The 25,358-nt window shown below is 30.2% G+C and overlaps 1 protein-coding gene across 2 annotated transcripts in view; it reads left to right on the top strand.

The window, feature by feature from the left end:
* The window catches only part of LOC132918294 (frizzled-5), a 68,524-nt gene that overhangs the window by 3,257 nt on the left and 39,909 nt on the right, over positions 1 to 25,358 (top strand). For both annotated transcript variants that reach the window (XM_060979469.1, XM_060979478.1), the window contains exon 2: positions 12,073 to 12,122. The gene's annotated coding sequence lies outside the window, so the exon portion shown is untranslated. The remainder of the gene's footprint in view (positions 1 to 12,072; positions 12,123 to 25,358) is intronic.

Raw genomic sequence — 25,358 nt, 5'->3', positions numbered from 1 at the left:
AAAACATGTCCTAAAATATATATACCTATAATAATAATATGAAGTGTGTATGCGTCGAGTCTTAACGTGTGAATAATTGCGCACGAATATTGCGTGTACGCAACCCTTTGTGTGGAAAATTTGCGAGTCGTGAAAAAACGTTAGACGAAAAGTAAACGTAGCATAATATGTATATAAATAAGTATATATATATATATATATACCTGTGAACGAATTCAAAACTTTCGCGAGGATATAATGAGAGTATGCCGGCGTCGAGGTTTTCGCCCGGTGGCGCGGCAAGGTGCGTTTTATTAATATCGCGTATACATAGCCGTCGTGTAGCTACGTCATACGCAACACGGCGGTGACTGTGTATATAAGTGTATGCGTGTACAATAAGAGCGTGAAAAAAAAAATTGAGGATGCTGAAAAAAAATATGTGTTGAGACAATATTACAGTGTAAACCCCGTCCGAACACACCGCGAGAGCGGTTCGCTACTATACGTCGCACACATACCTATATACACACTCGTCGCGTGCGTATAATATATATCTATCTGGTTCGATATCGTAAATCATGGTTAAATGGAAATTTATGTGTAAGGTCGGCGGTACCGGGGTAGGAGACCACCTTCGGGACAGCGGAGGCTGGCAGTGACGTCGGTGGCGGCGGTGGAGGTTACTGTTATACGGGGAACGCGAGGATATACGCGCGCGTAGAGGGAAGTCACGGCTGAAACCCGATCGTGATATAAGGACGCGGCTGGATATATATATATGTGTGCGTGCGTGCGTGCGTGTGTACGAACAGGAGAGACGAAGACGACTCCGCGTTACACTGCAGCAACAACGCTCTCGATTGGCGAGGGGGAGTCGGTGCTGTTATCGGAAAGAGATGGAGAGAAAATCGAAAGAAAAGTAAAACTGCTACACTGTGGATTTTTTTTTTTTTTTTTGTTCCCCTTATATCTTATAACAATATAATATTATACGATATTATTATACGCCGTTCGATCCGTATTGGTGAGCAGAAGCGATTTGGCGTGCGTACATGTACGTTTTGAAAGACTATAATATACTATATAGAGTATAAACAAGAGATGCATAATATGTATTGTACGCTATAGCCACGCGGTACGATTGCAGAAAAAACTAAAACTGTATATTATTATATAACCCACACACACACACACACATACAATATATATGAGTACTGTCGAATACAAATAGCGTACTATACGGCAATACCTCGGAGACCTCATTCCCTTAAACGTCTCGACTTCTATGAATATCTATGACGTATATGGTATTTACCTTCGGCCGATTCGCAATATCACTGTGCCGGCGTACTTGTGCAGTCTTTGTGAAAAAGTCTTAGTATAGGTACCAAGATACAATATTATGATCGAATATGCCACAGAGTGTTTCGGCAGGAGTCATCTGGCTGGCGAGACGTCCGTTTCCTGTACCGCGAAAGGGTCATAATATAGTAACAGGAGTACTTACCTAACTCATATAGGTACATATAGTACCCGGTACTCTTCGATTTCCGTCTTCTTCGCCGTTGAATGCATTATTATTATTAAACACCCGCTCGTATTTCGTCCACGAACGAGGACAACATAATATTATAATATTAATTTCAATAGATAATATTAAATTGAAACCAGATCTTAAATAGCATCTCATAAGAATCAAATTGACCGAACTTTGTAACTTTCTCTGAATTGAACTTATAGTTAATTTATGTTTGAAAAAATCACTATAGTAAATCCTTCGTCTCAATAATTCTAATACATTTTGTATTATGCTAATATTTGTTTATTGGTATTTGAATTAACAAGAATACTTATCCAATAAATATCGATAAGAAAACTCTTATATTAAATAACAAATTTTCATTTCTTACTTATTATTTTTCCCATTAAACACATTATTGGAATTTGATATTAATTTATCTTATCGTATAATAGTTTTACAACGTTATAAATAGATATTGATGTAAACTTAACTTTCAGAATAAAGTTGAAGTTCTTCGAAAAAATGAAATATGAACTTAATCAATTTTCGTTTTATAAAATGTTGAACATAAAACGAGTTATAATATATAATATATCATATGTTATGGTTTTTATCTAAAATGGGCAATGGCCATCTTTCCACGGAATTCTTGTTTCAATGCACTTCTTAAAGTATACTCATAAAATACGAAAAAAAAACCAAAAAACCATAAAAATGATTAACCACGCACTAATAACTCTCTTAATAACGTCGCCCGTTTATTTTTATTTCAATTTATATTATTATATATATATATATAATACGTCAACGACAGTATAATTTAATATATTAGTATACGTGTATCTCGATTATCATTAGCTACGAATGCCTAACCTTGAGTAAATAAAATAAAATTTTATAATTATAATAATTAATTTAGTGGTTTTGATGATAAATCGTTCGGGAGTTAGAAAAATCACACACCGCCGCTAGCCGTTCGCGATGTCACGCACACGCATATTTTTTTACAACAATATTATAATAATATGAGCTATGTATCGCACAATACGTACTATAAGCATTATGCGAATTTATTATTTATACTCGTGTATGTGAGTTTGTATACGCGCGAGTTAAGTGGTTTCCTATGTCAAACGTTATTATTATGAGTTTATACTAATTTTTATAAAATGATATAGTACCTGCGTATTTAATTTCCGTAGATTATCGCACACAGTCGTTATGTTTTTTATTATGACATGTACATCACACCAAATATTATTAAATCGATTACACAAAATGTAATATTATTGTAGTTGTCTGTCAACTATTTATATCCATTGGCGGATATATATTTTTTTTGTTTTTATATAATAATTATATTATGTGTGTGACAAACCCTACAGCTATTACGTCTTTCGCGATAAGTCTGAGTAATCATTACAATGCATCAATGATGTGAAAATACTGATACATTTAAAGAAAAAAATATGAAATAATGATGAGAAACGCGCGTTTAAACGATTGCTCTGTATATCGTGTAGTCGTATCTTTGACCATTTGTATGGATAGGTATGTACGCAATGTATTGTATGATATCGATTTCGCAATAACCGCAGATTATCGAATACTATCGCACGCTTTTAGAATACAAAAACAATTAATATGCTTTTTCAAGAGCCCAAAACAGTTTTAATATTATTATACTACAGAAACCGCACTACCGCACTAGTAATGTATGATGATTTATGAACGATTGTTGTACGACGGGGGCCGGGCTGCGAGTTCTTCGGCGCTGTATATTATACGGTATTTTCGAGAAAATAAATAATATTGTAATATCATTGTCGTCGTATTTTTACATTATAATGTATTCAAAAATGATTCGGATGACGGGAAAAAATCGTAGGCACCTCTAATACTCGACGTGATGACGCGTTATATTTTACGTATTACACTTAAAACGATGTACATAATAGTGTTAATACAACATTAATATTCAAACGGTCTGTGGGCAGTCGTTATTATCATTTTGTCTTTTTATTTTGATACGAACGTTTCGACGAGTCGTAATATACGCTTGTCCGGGGTCGTCTCCGAATGACGGGCGAAAACCAGTTCGGTCTTAAAAAATTTATATCATCACCGAAGTACTCCGACAGTTATGTAATATCTTCGCAGTCGACGTAAATCATAAACAATCAAAAACAAAAAAAAAATCACATTCGAACAACAACGATTATTATTATAATAACGTCGTTGGCTCGCCGTAAGAGTCACAACGCATAAACTGTTTAATTTATACTATAAAACACATCTCTTTATAATAATACGTTTTATATATACGTGGTACGATATCGTTGCAGTTATTTTATACATTGGCATATATAAATTATATATGTACGCGTGTATGTACCCGAGAAGAAATCGCGCCTCATTAGAATACTGTTCGTTGCCTGCGACGAGTGTAATAATCATAATAATAGTAGTAACCATAACGTTTTATCTTTCATAATAATTTTATCTCTCGTTTTTATTTATTTATTTAGACACCGTGACATTTGGAGGATGTGTAGGCGAGACAAGACACGAGATTCACAAATGTCGTTTCGACTTTTACTGTAACATATAATATAATACGACTATACGAACAAAATAATATAAAAATACTAATCACGATAATAGTAATATCGAAAATCGTCGATGCGTCGTGGTTTGCGAAGGAGTATTATTAATAAAATCAAATATGGTTTACATGCGAATATGGTCCACTAAACATAGTGAATAAAAAAATCACAAATAAATCGCTCGGAAACGTCGATCGTATAGTTGTATGTATTATGTATAATATATTATATATACATACTATCAACATTTGAACAAACATATACATATACACGAATGCGTGAATGTTTAATGTCATCGCGAGTGTGGTTGACAGGCAACGACATTTCTTTCGTCGGTGTCCCGTAATAGTACATTTCTTTTTTATTTCATCTCACATTTTTCCATGCCGAAAAGTGTAGGTTAATTATGCTAAAACATAGCAAAAATAACTATTTCTAATCAAAATAAGTCCGATATAATTATTTATTTCCGCTTTTTATCATGTTATAATATGAGCGCGTAACCGAAAGTTTTTATTCTTGTGCGCGATTTGTTTGTTTTATAATTATTACGTTTTAAAATAAGCATAATAAAAAAATTTAAAAAAAAAACAAAAGAGCTGTAGAAATACTCTGATGTAAAAACAACTGTTACAATGTACTTAATTTCCTATTTTGCCTTTTTCCGTCTCTCGTTATGCAAAAAAGTCGTTGCGAGACGAAAGATAAATAATAGTAATATTAGACAAGCGCTGCAAATTCCTCATATCCAACATAGGACAACACACGCACACATATAATATATAATATGCATAGTGTACACTTTATATACATATATATTACTGTGGAGAGATTTCCGTGTCTCGTTGTCATAAACTCGAAAGTTCTAATATAATTTACCAGCAACGTGGGTCATTGACTCGACCCCGAAGATAGATTACCCATCGAGACTCAAATCTATACTGCACTTTAATATGTTAAAGAAAAGTTAAAGTTAACAACTTATGAGCGCACGTATTATAGCCACCCTGCAACGAATACTATAACAGTTTTTGAGTTATTCATACCATTATATATATATATATCATACACATGTGCTGTAGTAGTTTCACCTAAAATGTAGACTTACAACCTCCAAGGTCGTCGTCTATGCATATTTCCTGTGGTTTCATTTCATTTTTTCGTGTATTATATTAAATAATAAGTATACATAACGCGTATTATAGATAACGTGTTTCACACTGCTGAAATCCGTGTTGATAAGTAGACATATAAAATAAATATATATTCAATATTATTAAAGTTTTTCCTACTTTTTCATCGAAATATTATATTTTCCACGTGAATAGTATTAATAATTTACCCACTCTAGGTATAATGAATACCTACCATAATAACGATAATAAAAAAAAATATTTTATGTACGTATGTACTTTCGTACTATGATGATTTAATGACAAAATATGTGTTTTTAATTTTGACCCAAATCACAAACAAATCGCTTTGGAAAACAGAAATAAAACAAAAGTATACTCATCGTTAATTGTGTTTTAAAAATAAACAACGCGCGCAAAATCAGCTAATGGTACACATCAAAAAGCTATTACTGAACACGTTCTTACGATTTAGCATCAGACGATGGTATGGAAGGTTCATTATGGGCAATAAAAGTTCAAAGTCATCAAAAAGCACAGTGACCAAATTGACGAAATTAGGAGGTTCATTAAAGGGGACCATATAGCAAATACAAGTACTTGTACCTACTTAGTACTTACTGCTTTCGTCCGAAATAACTGAATTCTTTGTGCAGTCCTGAGAAAGTGGTTCAAATGCATTTTCTCTAATGATTTTATCGTAAATATATCACGTGTACGGAATTGTCTCTTTCGAAGAATGTTTTTTTACGTAGACCGGAACTGTAGTACGTAAATATATATAGTGATTAGTAAAAATAATCTAAATATTCAAAAATATGATCTTAAGTATACTTAAAAATGTCATAAATCAAAATTTTAATAAATGCATTAATAAAGAATAAAAATGGAGAAATTCACTTGGTGAATCACTCACTGAGTCTACTATATTTATAGAGTATATGTATATATTTTATGTACAAAATAATATAATAGAAACCATTTTGAGTGGCATTTAATACATAACAATACGCCATTGCGGCGAAAAAATTAACGCCATGGAATGTGTCTTGGAAATCGAATTCCACCGATATATCAAAATACGACATATGTATTATAATCACCAATAGTGTGTATGTGTGTGTCTCGAATGAGGATAAAAGGTTCTGCGAGTACGTGACATGGATTCCAAATCATCACGCTTAGTCAAAGACAAAAATCATGTAGTTTTTACACTCAACTAATAATAATAATAAAAATAATAATATAGATAGGTAACACCTATTACCTAGTATAAGTTATTACTTACGACCGTTTAAATAACAATATTCAAAATAAAAACACAATGATAATAACATCCTGAGTGTACTTAGTGCTTCCAATCGGTCAAGGCAACGCCCAAGCAATGGTTTACCTGGTGTATACGTATACATTATATAAATGACTTAAAAATTGCGAAATCGGAATATTCTTCTGCGATTGCCGATCAATTGTATTTAATTTATTCAATATGCACTGATACAAGTTAGACAATAATGAGTTGGATAAAACGTGCACTTCAAAAACAAATCGATTTTATGAAATTTCACAAACAATTTCTCACAAAAATGTGTTTTTTTTAAAACAGGTGAGAGGACGCTATGCGGTTAAACGTATAATATTATAATAATATTATGCAGATATTGTGATGACTCTTAACAATATGAATAATGTAATGTAAAAATATCGTAAAATAGGTCACGTGATATAGGCATATATAATATATATATATATATATATATATATCGGTATTATATATGTGTACTTCATTGTCCACTGTCACGATTCAAGCGCAAACAGGATGTTTCAGTCAAGTCATACACTTTGCAACGTCAGACTACTGCAAATTTTTTCCAGCGTGTACAGGGTGAAACATATGAAGTTTTAACGCGAATCAGCGATTATCCGAGTGATTTTTAAACGGTGGTCGGTTAGTAAAGATTATCAAAGTGAATATTATACCATATAGGTACATAAAGGTGTCCTGTGCCACACGCCACTTCTCCGATCGTCTAAACGTTAAATACTTATAAACTGGAGTAAGCACTTGAAAACGTATGAATATGCGCTACAATATGATATAAAATATCATGTAACTAAAAGCATACAATAAAAATTACAAGGCATTTCATATAAATATTCACGATTAGATCGGTGAGTTTGACTGACGGGAGTCGGAACTGAAGTAGGAATGTTCACACAAAAATACCTTTTCGTGAGTAGTAAAAAGGTACGAGTGCCTATAGGCTATAATATAAAATATTTGTTATTGTGACAGTATAGAGGTCATTGAAAACTATAATAAAATAGTATTGATAAGAATTTGAATGGAAATGTTAGGTATGACCAATAAAAATCTGAAAAGAAAATTATAAACATGCCATAGAGATTGATAAACTATAGAATAAAACGTAAAAAGCGCAGAATTTAAATCTAACATCAAATTCAATTCTATTTTTCTATTTCCATAAACTTTATACCCTGTACTAAACTTATAACACTTAATTTAATTTCGTTTTCCAAATGAAGGGAATTGGTATACTCTGAAAACATAAAATAATTGCATGTGCGTGCCAGTTACGTTTAATTTAATAACTATAAAGTATTAACTGCCCGTTGTATATTAGATGTAAATTATTTAATTAAATTTATAAGAACGACAAGCGCAAAGATTATATAATTTAAAAGTTTAAAACGAATGCACTTATAACGAGAAATCATGGCATTTAAATTGATCATAGGTTGTATTTGATCTCACACCAAAATCAGTTTGAAAGTATTTCACATATTGAGTGAAATTTGGTTTTCCTTGGCATAATTTATACGGTTATAAAATTAACACAGACTATGAATATGACATAGATAATAACTATAAAACATCAAGCAGACACTGGCGATAGGAACACGCCAATTGTTTGGGGTGAAAGATCTTCGAATCGGTTCCCTAATGCAACGCGAGCAAAATGTGAATGAAATGTATTGAAATTCTAACACGCGCAAGACGTTACAGAAATGCCACGTTAACTCCATTACTCGTATAATATAATACATATTACAAATCATGAAATAGACAAAACGTTGACGACCAATATTATATTAATAAAAACGAGCACGGCCAGTGCCCACGCGTAACGTTGGTGGTAGCAATATAAAGGCGGCGATAAATAATTCTCGACAGAATCGACTTAATGTAATATCCTTACCTATAGTACGTATAATATTATATTTTAATAATAATAATAATAATAATAATAATATAATAGGGACGTGTAGCCCGAAAAAAGAATTCGGAGAGAGGTTAATCGGTAAATCACGAGAAAAGTCGTCTGTACGCCCCCCCGCAGACCGAATATTTCTGCGCGCATGTGTGTGTGTGTGTGTTTACTTAGGATTTCGTACCCATTGTCACGGCGCTACTACCGTATTACTATACGTATATCCTGCACCTTTACGAATCGCGTGAAATGGTCGACGCGACGGGACACACAGCGCGCACACACGTCATACACGACAAATAATATTATACTGTATCCAGGAACAATCGATTTCTATACACACTGCACATGGAATCGCACATAATATAATGTACCTACATCATTGTACTTGTTCCGAGAGAGCGTTTGCTGGCTGTCGTGTACGGAGATAATAATATTATGCAACAGCGCGCCGACCCCCCATTTCGAAATCGCGGGACGTTTCCTGGAGGAGACGATATAATATAATATAATGTACCGAATATTATTGTAAAGTGTGTATTATTTCTATATCGTAAATTGCGTCATTTCAAATTTTTTTTTTAAAACACGTGAGTTCGTAAACGGCCCCGAGTAACCCCGTTGATATGTTTTGTAATACTTTACTTTTATTTTTTAGTGCTATTTTTATGCACCAAACCTTTGGGGTAGTAAATTTAAAATATTTATTATTTACTAAGTGAATAAGGTGATACAAATTTAGATCAAAACTTATGTCAAATGAAATTATTTAAACACGTTTACGCGCCTGCATTATAATACACCGATAAAAACATTAACTGTAAACAGAATTTTCACTTATTGGTAATCTTATTTAAATTATTTAAATATAATAAATATTTTTTGTTAATAATACTATTTAGATAATTTTAAATAACTTAACGCTTTCCTCAAAAAGGACATCGCTTAATTTATAGGTACTTATATAATACAATTCATATAGTGGACGTTTTGAACAATTATAAAAACAAATATAAAATATTAACCAATTGTCTGATCGATTACTTCATTGTTTCCCAACCTTTTTATTGTGGAGAATGGTGACCCACTACAAAAAAAAATTCAACTATATCATAAAGTAGTGCTATATGATCATTTTTATTATAAGCAATCTTAATTTATTTAATTCTAATATAATGCAATATTGAATAATGAATACTTAATTCTATTAAATATAAAGATTATCATTATATTTAAATTAATCTGTATTTTCCTTGTAATTAGTTAATGAACACTGAACAATACCTAGGTATCAAAACAATATTGCAACCCAATTTTGAGTCACAACCCTTAGGTTGGGAAACACTGGATTATTGGATTAGCTCCGCCCATCTATAAATAAGTTTGAAACTAGTTAAATTGTACAATTTATTATACTCATATTTTTTAAATTATAAATTAATTAATCTCATTCATAAAATTTAATGGATTTAAAATGTTTATATAGGTACTATAACGTATGTCCCAGAAAACAGGGTACACTTTATCACTCATTACCCTTTAAATATTTTTCAACTCTGTTTGTGGGACGTTAAACTAGACAAATAACTAACAATTTTTTTAACTTGAGTATTTTGCGCATGCGCAACACTCAATTTTTTTTTTTAATGGCAACCCATATTTTTAATGTATTTTTCAAATTAATCAATTAATTTCAAGCAATTTCGATCTATCAACATGTATTCTAAACAGTTAGAGCTAGGTATAACTTTAAAAAAATATATTAAATTAATTTTTTTTTTTTAGTTTACGTTTATTTTCGTTAAATAATTCATAGATTGTAAATAATTTATTACTAATAATAAATGTATAAAGTATCAAAATGGTGTTTAGAACGAAAGAATACGTGAAGTATAACGTGATATATATAAGTATATATATTACCAATAAGTAAGTAAATCTATAAAAAGGAGAGTATTTTCAAAAAAAAAAATAAATAAATAATCCAAAGCAATTTTATGCAATTGTTTACTTGTTTTTTATTCAGCGTAAAAATTATATAGGAAAATACATAATAAAGAAAAATGTTAAATATTTCGTTTAAAAACTGCACCAAAATATTCGCACTAAATTTTAAATTAGAGCTATGCTGACTTTCCGATTAATTAACATAGTATAATATAATGTATATCATCACCACGCGTGCTATTTTATGGCGTACTGCAGTAACATTTTTCACGTCACGGTCGCCATGCTATAAATTACAACAATAATATAATATAATAAATTATAACAGTATACAATATACGTCTATATAATACTGAGTATGTTGTTATAAATGGTATAATATAATAAGACATGTACAACAAGTTAACCGGGTCGAAAGAATTGCGAGGAGAGGAAGGAAAAAAGTACGTCGAGGAGTTTAAGAGACGACTGCAGCACGACGGAGACTACAGGTAGTGAGTGCGACGTAGGTACCTCTCTATACGCACGGAGTCAGCCGAAAGAGGTGACCGCGGAGAAGGCAAGGGAGAAATAAACACGACAAACCTGGCGTATGCAAAATGCAAATGATTTCGTCGTCGCGCGAACACGACCGCTGTGTCGTATACACAATATTATTATAATACACACATACGCGTGCAGGAACACGTCATATTGTAATATGCTCTACGGAGTCTAGACACTTTATACATAATATATTGTGCTGTACGACGAACACCAATCATTCCCACGCGCGAACGCGAGAGGTTGACCGGAGCATATTATTATATAGTGTATAATATCGTTATTATTATGTGCAGTATAAACGAGACGTCGTGAACAGAAAAAAAAAAAATGATTAATAATATTAAACGGTACGAAAAATACTGCGATCAAACGCGCGACGGTCCTGTTACACTGCATCGGCCCCGTTGCCCCGGCCATAGGTGTCGTTCGTGTAAAATATAATATATCACGATTATATAGGTATACTATTCTAATAAATATATAAAACGACATAACGTACAGACCGTATATATTTGATAAGTTTGATAATAATGATATAATATTACGCGACACGTGATTGCGCGAGCCCCAGCTGTGTTATTATGATGATAATAATTAGTTATACGCGTATTAATCGGTCTCAAAACTAATTTTTCCATCGATATCGGTTTACGACGACGTATATTATTTTCGTCAGTCGTATTAGTCGTACTCAGTAGTAACGCGTACTGCAGTCGCGGGAAATGTTTTTTTATTTTTTTCATATTCGACGCATCGGATAGAGAACTATTTATTATCTTGTCAGTTTACGTGTTTGCCACTAAACCGTTTTTTTTTTTTTTTTTTTTTTTGTTATTATAATATTATGGTAGTGCCGTACTTTACTATTATATTACACTAACAAGATTCCGTCTCGGTTCACCGTCGTGTATAGCCTATGTAATATGTATACTATTATGTTACTCGATTCTTTCGTATATAATATACAAAATGTATTATGGTATACAAATATAATTATATGATTTATTATTATTACTATTACTATTATTATTATTGTTAAGCCTATACACGTCAAAAGTATTATTATATGCCAATAAATTATTGTTATATTATTATGTTTTCAGATACGAAAAATCATTATCAACCAAACAATAGTTTTTCGCACTTTCAAAAGGTAAGAAAATATTTACATCACAATATTGTTATTGGTGTTCGATTGACATTATTGATATTTGAAGTTAATCACTTTAACTTTAATAGTGTAGCACCTTAAAATTATACAACAATACGATGCATTCGTGTTTTTTCAAAATTACCGTATGGATAATAATAATTTTGTAAAAACATGTTTTATTTTAATTATAAAAGGATATATTATAATTATCAATGACGTTATCATGAATTATCTTTAAAAAATATAAAGTATGAAAGTAAATACTATATAACAATACATTAAACAAGACTACAAGAGTATTGTAGAATAACAGATCAGCGACCCTTTTTGTTTTGTTTCTTTTCTCCTCATTCGTTACAATATGCAATATACCTTTATAACTAAATCGCAATTTCTATCGTTATTTAAAAGAGTGTTGTTCCTGTATGTACATTCCGAGAAAGGATTAAAAAAAAGTTTTAATAACTTCCAATGGGCGAATTGTAAAGAATAGTCGACTGCATTTGTGTATATAATATAGACACATATATATTGTATATATTATTATTATGGGATGCATTCAATGAATTTTGCAATAAAAATTGTGTTTTTACAGAAAAAATATTAAAATAAATACACATTCCACGTAACTGCTACAGAAAAACACTTAGGTGGTATAGGTAACTTTTCAGGAAATGTCATTGTACATTATACTGTTCCGCGGGTACCAGTTTATTGTTTGTCTATATTATAGACTTTATATACATACATAATAAACGATGAATCTAAAAGAAAAAAGTAAGAGAAATATCACTACAATACGGTTATATTATAATATGGAAATCATTTGTTCTGCAGAAATTAATAAAAAAAATTCTTCAATTTTAATTTTACATGACCTACGCCACTGCTTAATTCTTCTGTGTAATTTACAATTTATAAAATAATAGAATAATATACATATAGATACGTATAGTGTATAGAATATTAAATGCATACAATTATTGCTGATTTTGACGCGATAAAATTATAAGCCAACAAACGACCCCGCGCTAACCGTATAATATTATATTATACAAACAAAATATATGTGTCTGTCGAAGCGAAATGCGTGAAAACGTTTTATTGGTTTTATATATTTTTATTCACTAAACAATATTTTTATTTTACAACTCTCCTTAATGGAATAATGAATTTATATAGTTGTTTTGAATATATTATAATTTATAATCACTTTAATATTAAATAAGAATGTGAAGTGCCTAGTACGTCGTTTACACATTACACTGTACATACGTACATACATACATACATACATACTTATAAAATTATAATTTACGACTAATAATGACGATGTCGAATTATTGACTGCGTCCAAACTATACAACATTTCCGGTTGAAAAATTATAAAAACGATATCAACTCACATTTATTATATTATTTTAAGTATCTAAAAAAAACATGATGGTGGCAAATTCTATATATAAGATTAACGTAGCAGATTCTTAGCCAATAATACGTTAAAAGTAAACACGAAAGCTCTAAAAAACGTACGTAGTATCACTTTTCAATTGGTCACCTAAGTACAAAATTATAGGTTAGTGTTGAATTTTATAATTTATACATAACTTTTAAAGCAACGCATTCATAGTGTGTGTAATGTGTGTGTTGTAGTGATATCACACTATTACAATATTAATCTAAAATATTTACCTATGCTTTATTTAAATTACATCATTTTCATATTATCATTTTTTATAATAGCAAGTTGAGATCCAAAATTGTCATTTTATTTCATGATGCATTTTACAAATTTATTTTTCCATAATACCTAAACATGTGATACAGACGATACAGTCATACTTTTTACGATCAACATTTCAATGTATAAAACATAAAAACATAATCCACATGTTTGATGTAAAACTTTTATTTAGTCCATTACTACTTGCAGATATTAGATACTTATTTCAGCATTTACGTTTCACTTTAGGTATCGTAAACCGTGGCACCAATTTAAATATCTTTTTTGAGAATAAAATCGTAATAAACAATATTCCATGAAATATTCATATTTACAGCAAAAAAACATTTAAACTATACAGCTATACATTTTGAAGGTATAACTATGTAATTTATACAACCGTTTAACTACACATAAAACCATACGGAAATATACATACAGAAATATAGATGTTTTAATCTAACGATAAATTTTTCTCAAAACTATTGATTTTTAATGGTTTTTGCAGGTTTTGTTTTAGATGGTATACGATTTATAATTATTATGTACTATTTGTACCTATGTCATGAATGATGATAATCAATTAAATTTGGCACGAACTGCAGAGATAGTATATATATTATATTATATAATTATTGTTGTATATATAATAAAGTCTGCTGCAGCGGAGTGCTCGAGATTCCGGGCGTGACAAGAGGCACTTCATGCGCGTCCCGGGCCTTTATTATTTTCTCATATATATATAATATATTATATTGTTACATACGCGTCTGGCTGAGCGCCAGAGAGAGGTTCGACATTCGAGGTCAGGTAGGACATGTAGAACAGTACTAGCTGAGCAATGGTGGTAACACAATAATAATAACAATAATACGAGTGTGTACCTACAGTACACACAAGAGTATTCACCGAGCCTATCTATTCCGATTTTATCCTTAAAATTAAGCGTTTATCAAAAATCTGATTTTTAGAATTTTTAGATACGCATCTCGTACCAATATTAAAAGACCACATTTTTAAATGCTTGGAATTGTATGCTATTAAAAGAGTATCCCGAGGTGATATATTTTCTTTGTGTGAGAGCGTCCTTTTTTTACATTAAATTGTTAATTATGGATGAATTTTTAATATATTTGAGTCAAAGTGCAAAATTCAAAAATGAGAATTTGAAGAAGTGCATAATACAATTATAAAATATTAAAAGATAAAGTAGGGATGAAAGCATTTTTTAAATTATCCTGTGTATATTTAAATTTAAAATAGTGAATTATTTAATTTGACTACAGTGGAGAATATCATGCGTGATTCGTTGAAACATTTTTAGTACATTGCGTAAGCATAATAAAACTAACCCGTTTATATACCTTTTCGAGCATTGTATACCATGTTATATCGTTATAATTGCATAGTTTAATCGTATCAAGCGAGGATTTTGATTCCTTTGAAAACCAACAACCACGCGTGTCCAATTATTGTACATAATATAATATATATTATTATGCTTAAAAAAAAAAAATATAGAATTCCAATATATTATTATTATACTTGTATGCGCATATTCCTATAATGTGTTATGACAGTGTCGAAAACGTCAACGATTCGCGTCGCATGCATCAATACTTTGCACGACGTATTTTTTTTTTTTATCGTCACTGTGTAAAATAATAACTAATAATAATTTATATATCTATGTACTAGGGGGGGGGCTCTACTCTGCTATCTTTGCTCATCATTCGTCAACCACCCTTCAATCTTTTCTATAAATAGTGAAAATAGTGAGATATTTAAAATCAATTCGACTGTATTATTCCAAATCACTTCGATCGCTACAATACTATGTATATATATATGGTGATAAAAAAATATATTAATAAGTATATAATAAGGTCGGTGTGTGAACGGTGACGCACGCGTTACGATTCAAATCACGTCAACTGCAATTACTGTAGGCGTACAATAGTTTTCGGTTTATGTGACAGTTTTAATGATTGGCACGCCACGAGGAATTCATATTGCTCCAATTGTAATTACAATTCTATAAGAAATAGCTTACCGTATTCGACCTGCAATAATTCAGTTTACATGTTCAGTGTTGCACACCATGTGAATGTTTGTGGCATTATTATGATAAGGTAAAAATACCAAAAATTAAAAAACTTATTTTATAAAATTACAATTAATAATACCAATATAATATGTAAATTATATCTAACAGTTTTCAGTGCGCTTCAGGCTCCAGTTTAGTTTATAGACATTTAAACATCACATCTTATTACTTATTTGTTTTTAAAATAATGCTATGCCATAGCAGGAATTTTAACAATAGTAGAAACAAGAAAAATAGATTATAAGCATAATAGGGTAGCGTAATGACGCATAAAACAACAGTAACAAGAGAAAAGTAATAAAGTAGACATACGAGTAGTAGTAGTATAGTAAACTATAAGATAGAACTAAATACAATTATTATAACAAATAGACACAGAAAAATTATTTAGGGGTTAAAAGTTCCGAGCATGCGATGTAATGGGTGATTATGACCATATGCTGTTGTGTGGGTAAAAAGTAACTCTAAAATTTATTTTTTCAAGAAGATCAGGAGCATCCAAAGACCTATGTAAGAGAGAAGCCATGATGAATTGCTGGTCGGTAGCAATACGTCGGAAAGAAAAAGTTTGGATATTACATTTACTATAATTTAAAGAATTGGAAAAGAAGAATTAAAAATTATATAATTTAATTCCACACTTGATAGTTGTTATACAAATAAAGTATAAAATATCTTATAAATTATAATATGTGCGGCTTCTATGGCTTTAACAAAAGATGCAAACTGTCAACAGTCGAAATTAAAAAAAAAAAAGCTATTTAGGGAAACTTGATACCACAAATTATAATATAGTATACGTATGTATACAGCACCCCACGCGTGGATGATAAAACGATTTTTTTCTCATCTATCCTTGTATAAAACACTATATATACTATATATATATATATAAATGTAAGATTTATAACAACAATTCTACTGTACATTTGTCACCCTCACGGAACATAATATCTCGAGATTATTGAGGAGTGTAAAAAAAAAAGTAGATAACTTAAGCGTGTATGTAATATATAGCTTTTTCCATTATGGAAAAAATAACTAAACTTTTCTTTTCTTTTTTTTTTTATCTTGTAAGAGAGACAATTTTTTTTTATATAGTTTTTCGATGATTTACTATACATTCTGCCTCTTTTCTCTATTATTAGTGTACTACATCAAATGTATTGTTACAAACACACCACCCGTACTAACAATCCTATTTGTTATGGCATAATATATTATTATAAACAATATCTATTACAATATCTATAACTGTACTTAATAATAATAGCATCTAAATAATCTATTTGTTTAATATAATACATAATATATTATGTAAAACAAAAAACTGACTGAGAGATGTATAAATGCCAAACCAATGTGTATAGAAAGTTGAAATTTTTCACAGAAGTTCCTTATATAATATAAGCAAGTTCTTTCTTCAAGAAGAAGGAATTTTTGAAAATTCAACTCCAAATAGGTTAGGCTATTGAATGGTGTTAAAATTAGTTTGGAAAAAAATATAAAATGTGTTTAGTAGATTTCAAATCAATCCCTGAAGAATTGAAAATGGTATTAAAGTGAATATGATACAAAAATTAATTTATAAATTATATATTTAAAACTGAGATAAATATTTGTAACATAAATTGGTTCAAGAATCACTTATCCAATCACTAAGCAGTTTTTATTAAATTATCGAGCAATCGAACAGGGTTCGGCAATTAAATTCAATAACGGCCCAGATAATTTGAAAAAAGTTTTTGAGAGCCATAAAAAACTTAAATATCAGTTAATAATTATTGTATTATCGTGAATATTATTGTTAACAGCCATCATAATCTCCAAATACATCATAAAAATAAATCAAATATAATATTTGAAATATGTACTGTATTGTGTGTGGACAGTGGCGCCGACTTGTATTTTATTTGGTAGACCAAAGGGAAAAATTTAAAAATTAGTTACCACCACCATCTACTAACTTAGAGCAAAATAATGACCAGCCACATTATTTTATTGTAAATACAACCATCACAAAGACGCAAGTTCCGCTTGCGATTTTTTACTCCTATTAATATTAACCATTATAGGTAATAATTAGTAAATACTACTAAATAGTTATCATTTCTTAAATATCCCCATAAGTAAATTTTTACCTATTCACAAGTAGCTGTTTTTTACTCTCTTATGATTATATACATTTCTAATTTATCACTTTATCATACATTTATATCTCAACCCTTAACACTGATACATATAAAATATCAATGCTACAAAGTTACAGCCTACAAGTATTATTATTAAACCTACATTTTTAGTATTTTTAACACTTCATTTTTGTTTCTTTTTTTTTTCAATTTTTGTCAATAAATATTTTTCATAAAAAATGAAATGCTTTCTTTAAAATACAGGGCGAACCGCCACATAAAAGTACGTGTTCGGCGCCACAGTGTGTGGAACTAACCTAACGAGTATTAAAAAAAATATTCTGTACTCTATACTATAGAGAATACTTGGAGTAAATATATTATTTTTTATAGATATGGTTTTAAAGATAAAATAAGAATATTCCCATGGCGCCATCTGTCCGGACTTTAAATCAACTTTTTAAAAAAATTGTCTATATGACAATATTACTCACTTGGTCGTGTTATAAATCTGTATATTTTCATTTGTTGTTCATTTTCACTGGTTGAAATACAACTAACACAATTTTCTCATGAATTTATCACACTTAAACCGAAATACATCAAGTCAAACGCTATGTGCCTATATCAGCTATATCTACCACCGAGGCCATACCTAGGGGGGTGTCAACCCCCCCCTTCCGAAATTTGTTCGTGTTATATTATGTGGTAGTAAAATAACCTATACAATATTATAATACAAATGAGAACACAATTTTTTAGATTAAAACCTCTCCCGAAATTAATTTCCAGTTACGGCCTTGTCTATCACATGTAAATTGATCATCTAGTTCGATTTAGTCTACAAATCAAGTATATAAGCAACAGCCAACGACTTACCCGTGAACTGAGGTAAACTTGAATTGAAATACACCGACAATCGTATTTTACATTTGTTCGTTTTTCCCCGTTCGGAAGTCGGATAATACAGCTTTATATTATTATAAATACGAAATATAAAGTGGTTTGGGAATAAAATGTCCACTTATTTGTATAAGCACCGCTGTCGGTTTAAAACAATATGTTTGAAAAAACACCATCGTCGGAACTACTATATTATTATTACAACAACAATAATACGTGGTCGATTAAACGCAACAAACATATAATAATACTCGTAATAATATATTCTGCCACAATTTCAGTTCGATTCCACTCATTCCAAAATTCGTACAAATTATGTTACACAGCTGTACAATATTTTAAGTATAAATTATATAATACTATGTTATAACTACTTACGGATATAACGTATAAGTTAGAACGAGTATAACGCTTCGTGTAATCAGATGCATCGACACTGCAGCAAACCCATTAGAAACGTCGTAGTGCGCAAAAGGTATAATATTATAGTTATTATTTATTATAGGTACACACGGAAGTCTATATTATATTATATTATAACGTTTTACGACGATTTTTAGGGCGTAGTGAACAACCCGTCGCACCGGTGTCATGCCAAAATTTAATATATCCTAATCGTTATTGAGATAATATTTTGTATTATATATTATATTCCGTACCCACCTAACCTAATGTATTATTTATTTTTCTTTAGATCCGTCACACGCTTATTAAATATAATATCCACAAATAATACAACATATAACAATAATATACATGTATTATAATAAGCACCACGACTGTTTACTTCCAAACGATTTCTTCGCGGTTGAGGGGGGTGACAAAAAAAAAAAAAAAAAAAAATCTGCACGGTATTTATAATAAGCGTTCGTGCCGATTTGACGTTTTTCGTACCTCCAGTCAATACACAATAAAAAGACCCCGATATGTGAAAGCGCGTGTGTGTGCGTGTGTGTTTTGTACGCTGGCACAATCGTCCACCGCGAACAATGCGTGGCGGTTCTTTTCTTGAAAAAAATTCTGTTTAAAACTCCAACTGCTGGTTATTATTATTATTATTATTATTATCGCACCGAATGCGCGCATATAGGTACCTACGAATAATATGATATAATTGATTGTTATTCGTATATTTATTTTGCTGGATGAAATTCCACCGGGGCCCCCGGTACGAATGCATAATAATAATAATAATAATAACAATAATAAAAGAACAGTAATAATAACGCGAGGGGACAGTATTTTTTCTTTTTGTACAAAACATTTTATCCCACATTATTATTTATTTCTTCTCACCTCCGCTGCCGTTTTAAACGTTTAAATCACAACATAACCGAATATTATACACATACATAATATATAATATTATTATACGCACAAAGCCGCTATAACGCCTTTTTTAGTCTTTATATGGGTCAGCGCATTAATGCTTATAACAATAATGATAAACATTACATACCTATACATCGCCATCGACGATGTCAAAATAGGTATTATAATATTATTCGATTCTCGTACGCGTTTTTATTCAAAAGTATGACGGTGTGTGTATTAAAATTCAATATAAATTTAAGTATTAAATTTCACTTTGTTGACGATTTTATTTAATGAGAATATTAATAAAATAAATAAAATGTCTACTATTACATTATAACCCGAGACGTATTTTCAGATTTGACACCATAGAATATATATGGCTTTTATATCGCCTCTATTATCTCTCCTCAACCTTAAAAAAAATGATTCACCACCAATTATTTTGTTATATAAAGTTTATAAGAACCTTGCATTAGTCAGCATAACATAAGTACATGTCAAATCGTTAAGTTTATTCCATCATAAAATAATTGTCTTCTTTAGAAACTTTATAAATAATAAGTGTATTTTTGCAATTTTTTCTGGAAAATTTTCTGGAAACTGCACCACTTAGCAACTTGTTAGTTGTTAGTCATCATTCATTATAATAAACCATTATTTTTATTATTATAAAAATTACAATCTAATAGATTATATCAGCCAAAATCTAAAACTATGAACAGTTACAATTATTATAAATCATAAACCACAAAAAACCAAAACAATTATATAATAATAATATTAAAATAATTCAATCAGTAGGTAATTAGGTATATACGAGTATATTTAATTTACCAACAAAATATCTCATAAATTATCTAAATTATTTCAATTCTCAAGCGATAAATCAGCTAAAATATTATATTAATAATACATTATTATCTGTGGCATTATGGCAATATTCAACAATATTTTGTCGTGACAAAAATAAAATTATAATTAAATTTCAATATGATTAAACAATTTTCGTATTATATTTTTATTAAACGAATTACAATGGACGATGGCTGTAGATTTTAAACACAGAATATGTTGTCATACCTAAATCCCTAAATCATTTGCCACCCGAGGCAACGGTACCGTTCACCACCTAAATACGTCCCCGAATATAGCTGCATCGCTGACATACGGTGGCGTATGTACTGAATAGTGAATATATGTACACATATCCGTGTATGTATAGTGTGATTCATTTATCGAAAACCGGGTAATATTATTTTGTATATTTTTAAATTTTTAATATTTAAAAAAAAAAACTGTTTAACTATAGAAAAATAAAAATAATATGCGTATGATCTTGAACGTTAAGAAAATCAACAGTTCTTAATATCTCCTGAACTATTGCTTGATTGACGATAGAAGGATCACCCTGTATGTACAACAATATAATATTATTGTGCACTCCAAAGTGAAAAAAAGGACGTTATATCCTCTCGGGGCTTTTCCGAATATCCCGTTTACGGCCTTTCGCACGAAATCTCTCAAATCGCGTACATTATGATAAAAACAAAAACACCATCAAATTTATAGAAAAAAATCGTCGGGTGCCGTTTTCAATTTAAAATATAAAATATTATTATTTCGTCGCACATAAGACAGAAAAAAGTGATAAATATACGCGTGCGTGGGAAAAATCGTATAACAATAATTGCTAGTGGATCTTATGCTATAGTATGATATTCTTTCTATCATACGACTATAACATTGATAGGTCTGTATATACTTACAATTTTCAAATCACACAAAACGTCTCGTATTGTATATTATTATACAACTACATCACACAGTTGTGATGACTATATAATATATTTATTTATAGTGTATACATTCAAATGTCACGGACAAACGCCATATTAATATTACACCCATAGGTATATACTATACATATTATATGGTATACGTAACGTACACCTCCGTGGACTACGGGAGGACACATGTAGCGCAAACCCCATGCCGATGTCGTGTGTGCGTGTACGAAAACCGAATAAAAAATAAAACTATAAATATTAAATACACGTCGCGAATAATTATTACGATAATAATATTATTATTTTATTGTTGGAATAATATTACTAACGACACGACACATGCGCTCGGTGGTCGCCTTGTCGGGTTTTTCAAAGATTTTTTTTTTTTTTTATATATACATTTGAAGTGATAAATTATTCCGTAATATTATTATTGCACATTATTGTACGTATCCGCTTAAACCACGCACGACATTTTTTTAATTTACAAAATTGTCAGTTCACTTTTAATTGCTGGGGTCACGTCATTGCGATATTACCATATTATATTGGTACGCGTACAGCCCACAGCACAAATCGGCAAATTGCTCTTTAACAACGACCAATTTCCAATTCTCACGTTCTTAGATTTTTTTCGCCCTCGGGAAATTTAATTTCCGCTGCACCTATTTAATGGTTAAATTTTCGGAGAGTAGGTGAGGTATATAAAATAAAGACATTCGTTTTTAACAATAAACCCTTGTTTTTATTTATTTATTGTTTTTTTTTTTGTACGTTTTCGGCGACCACTTTTTTTTTACACAACATAAAAATAACAAAGATAAAAATAATTGCTATGAAAATAAAACAAGTCATTATACAGTACTTAACAAAAATAAATTGATAAATATATCATTAAATTTGAAGAATGAATTGTTAGGATGGATGAATTTTGTTTTAATAAATCGAAAATAATTTTTATTTTAACAATTATATTATATAATAGTCGGTGTATAATAAACGTTACCTATATATTATGCAACATAGGTTTATGCCTTTATAGCTGACTGGGAATATTTCTGCTCAGCAAAAAATCCTATTTATAATTATTAATAATATCCCTATTGTTTATATTATATGTTAATCTATAATATTATTTACACACGCTTGTTTTTTTTTTTTTGTGGCTTTGATATAATATAATACGGCAATGATTGGGTTCAGTCTAGAATATCATCTGCTTAGAGTCACTTCTAAAAAGAAACCGCATCGAATTCATCGGAGGATCTAATCCAAGGAATCTCGTATTGACAAAATATTAAACACAGTGCCTCCAAATATCTATTGATATCATTTTTCTCAATAGGTAATATTTTTTCAAGATGTTATTAGTTATTACGTATATTATACGAATCATTATCATAATATTATGTGTACAGCGTCGTTACCGCTATATGCGTTACCCCGTTTTCATAATACCTATGTACGACCTGTACATATTATATTACGTGCTGCGTTTTATTTTTCCGGTGTTACATATATTTTTGAACGTACTTATCCTTAACACTGTGCTAGCGGCGAATATTGCTTGCGATATTTACTCATATTTTTTTACTTGAAAATCCGCTCTCTGGTTGTGCTATATAGTTTTATGACTGTGTAATATCATAATATTATAATGTGTGTACACTTTTTACCAAAAATTCTTTACTGCGTCTCATACGGCCAATATCAGTTACGATTGTTTACTTTGAATCCATCAACATTTCAATGGTACGTTATACGTTTTAGTGTAATATAATAATATATAAAATAATATATAAAAATGGTCTTATTCAGCGTTGACGTCGTAATATATTATAATATAAATAATAATACTGTTGCTTATTAGGTATATGTATTATGTGCATTCCGTAAGTTCAAAATAATATTATATTACTATATAATATTTACATATTACGTTGCAAACCACTCGTCACAAAACAATACAATATTAATTTAAGAATGTTCCAATATAATATATTATTATTATTTTGTGTATAAGGTACTTACATCGTTACGTTTTGTTATTGTTATAATATTACATACGTACTTGAAGGAAAAATAAATATAATATAATATATTGTTTATTCATAGTGCGTGTTTAATCGGCCATGAAAAGAATTTAACTCGAAATTCAGAATATTGCTTCTCGCAAACATACAACTATATAATACGTATTACCGTTATATCGAATAAACCCTGACGTGTAGACGCGCGTTATATAATATTAATACATATAATATTATTATAGTTTACATATTTTCTCCAGTCTGTAAACGGCTGTGGACTTATAATTATATCTTCAAACGAACATAATTTCTTTACTCGTGAAAAAAAAATGCATATTTTTTCTCTTCTTTTTCCAACCGTATTCGATTCTAAAAACAAGAGGATAATATACATTTTCAAACTTCTGATACATAACAAAACTTTAATATTCTTTATGATAAAAACACATTCCGAGGCAACAACCGCGATGTATTTTTTTATAAGTATGCACGCGTGACCAGTGGATTGTTATTAATGTTATTATACATAATTAATAATTATATTGTAGTATTATAATAATATATAACTTCGAATACGCATAGTAAAACGCATCGCGTAGCAAACATTGTGTGCATATAGCATGTATAGCACACACTATAACTTTTTTGTGTTTATATTCCAATGTTTTCCGTGCACGCAAAGTTTTGTAAGTTTATTCATACATATATATCATGCCACCGCCACCGTTCGGCAATTTGTTTGTAACGCTTGAAAATTAAAACTAGCCAACGCACGCATACAGAAATGCACAATATAAGTTCGCCAAGGATAACGAATGTGGTTTTTTTTTTAAATGTTTCTAACAAAATGCCTTATCGTAATTATTATCTTGAAAACAACTCCATTATTAACAGTGCACAAGTCTTATATGTTATAATGTCGTCTATTGAATTGTGAGAAGAAAAAATACAAACAAATTTTTATTCTGAAAAAAATCTTCTGAAATAAAACACAAATATTACGCCCCCTACGTTTCACTTTTCGTCTGGTTTGACCTTCGACATAATTTCTCGTGTTGACGTTAAAATCTGTCTAAATCCAAATGTATTGTAGTGCCGTAGTGGTAAAATACACTACAGAGTAAAATAAAACGTTTCAATAATCCTCGACGAAGCACAACATAACGTGCAGTATACTGCAACTGAGGGGTTATTCGTTTAAAATATATATATAAATCTTCAATTTTACACTACAACA

This window comes from Rhopalosiphum padi, chromosome 1 (assembly GCF_020882245.1).
Source record: "Rhopalosiphum padi isolate XX-2018 chromosome 1, ASM2088224v1, whole genome shotgun sequence".
Lineage (NCBI taxonomy): Eukaryota > Metazoa > Arthropoda > Insecta > Hemiptera > Aphididae > Rhopalosiphum > Rhopalosiphum padi.
The sequence above is the reverse complement of the archived record's forward strand: the minus strand, read 5'-3'. Positions and strand labels throughout refer to the sequence as shown.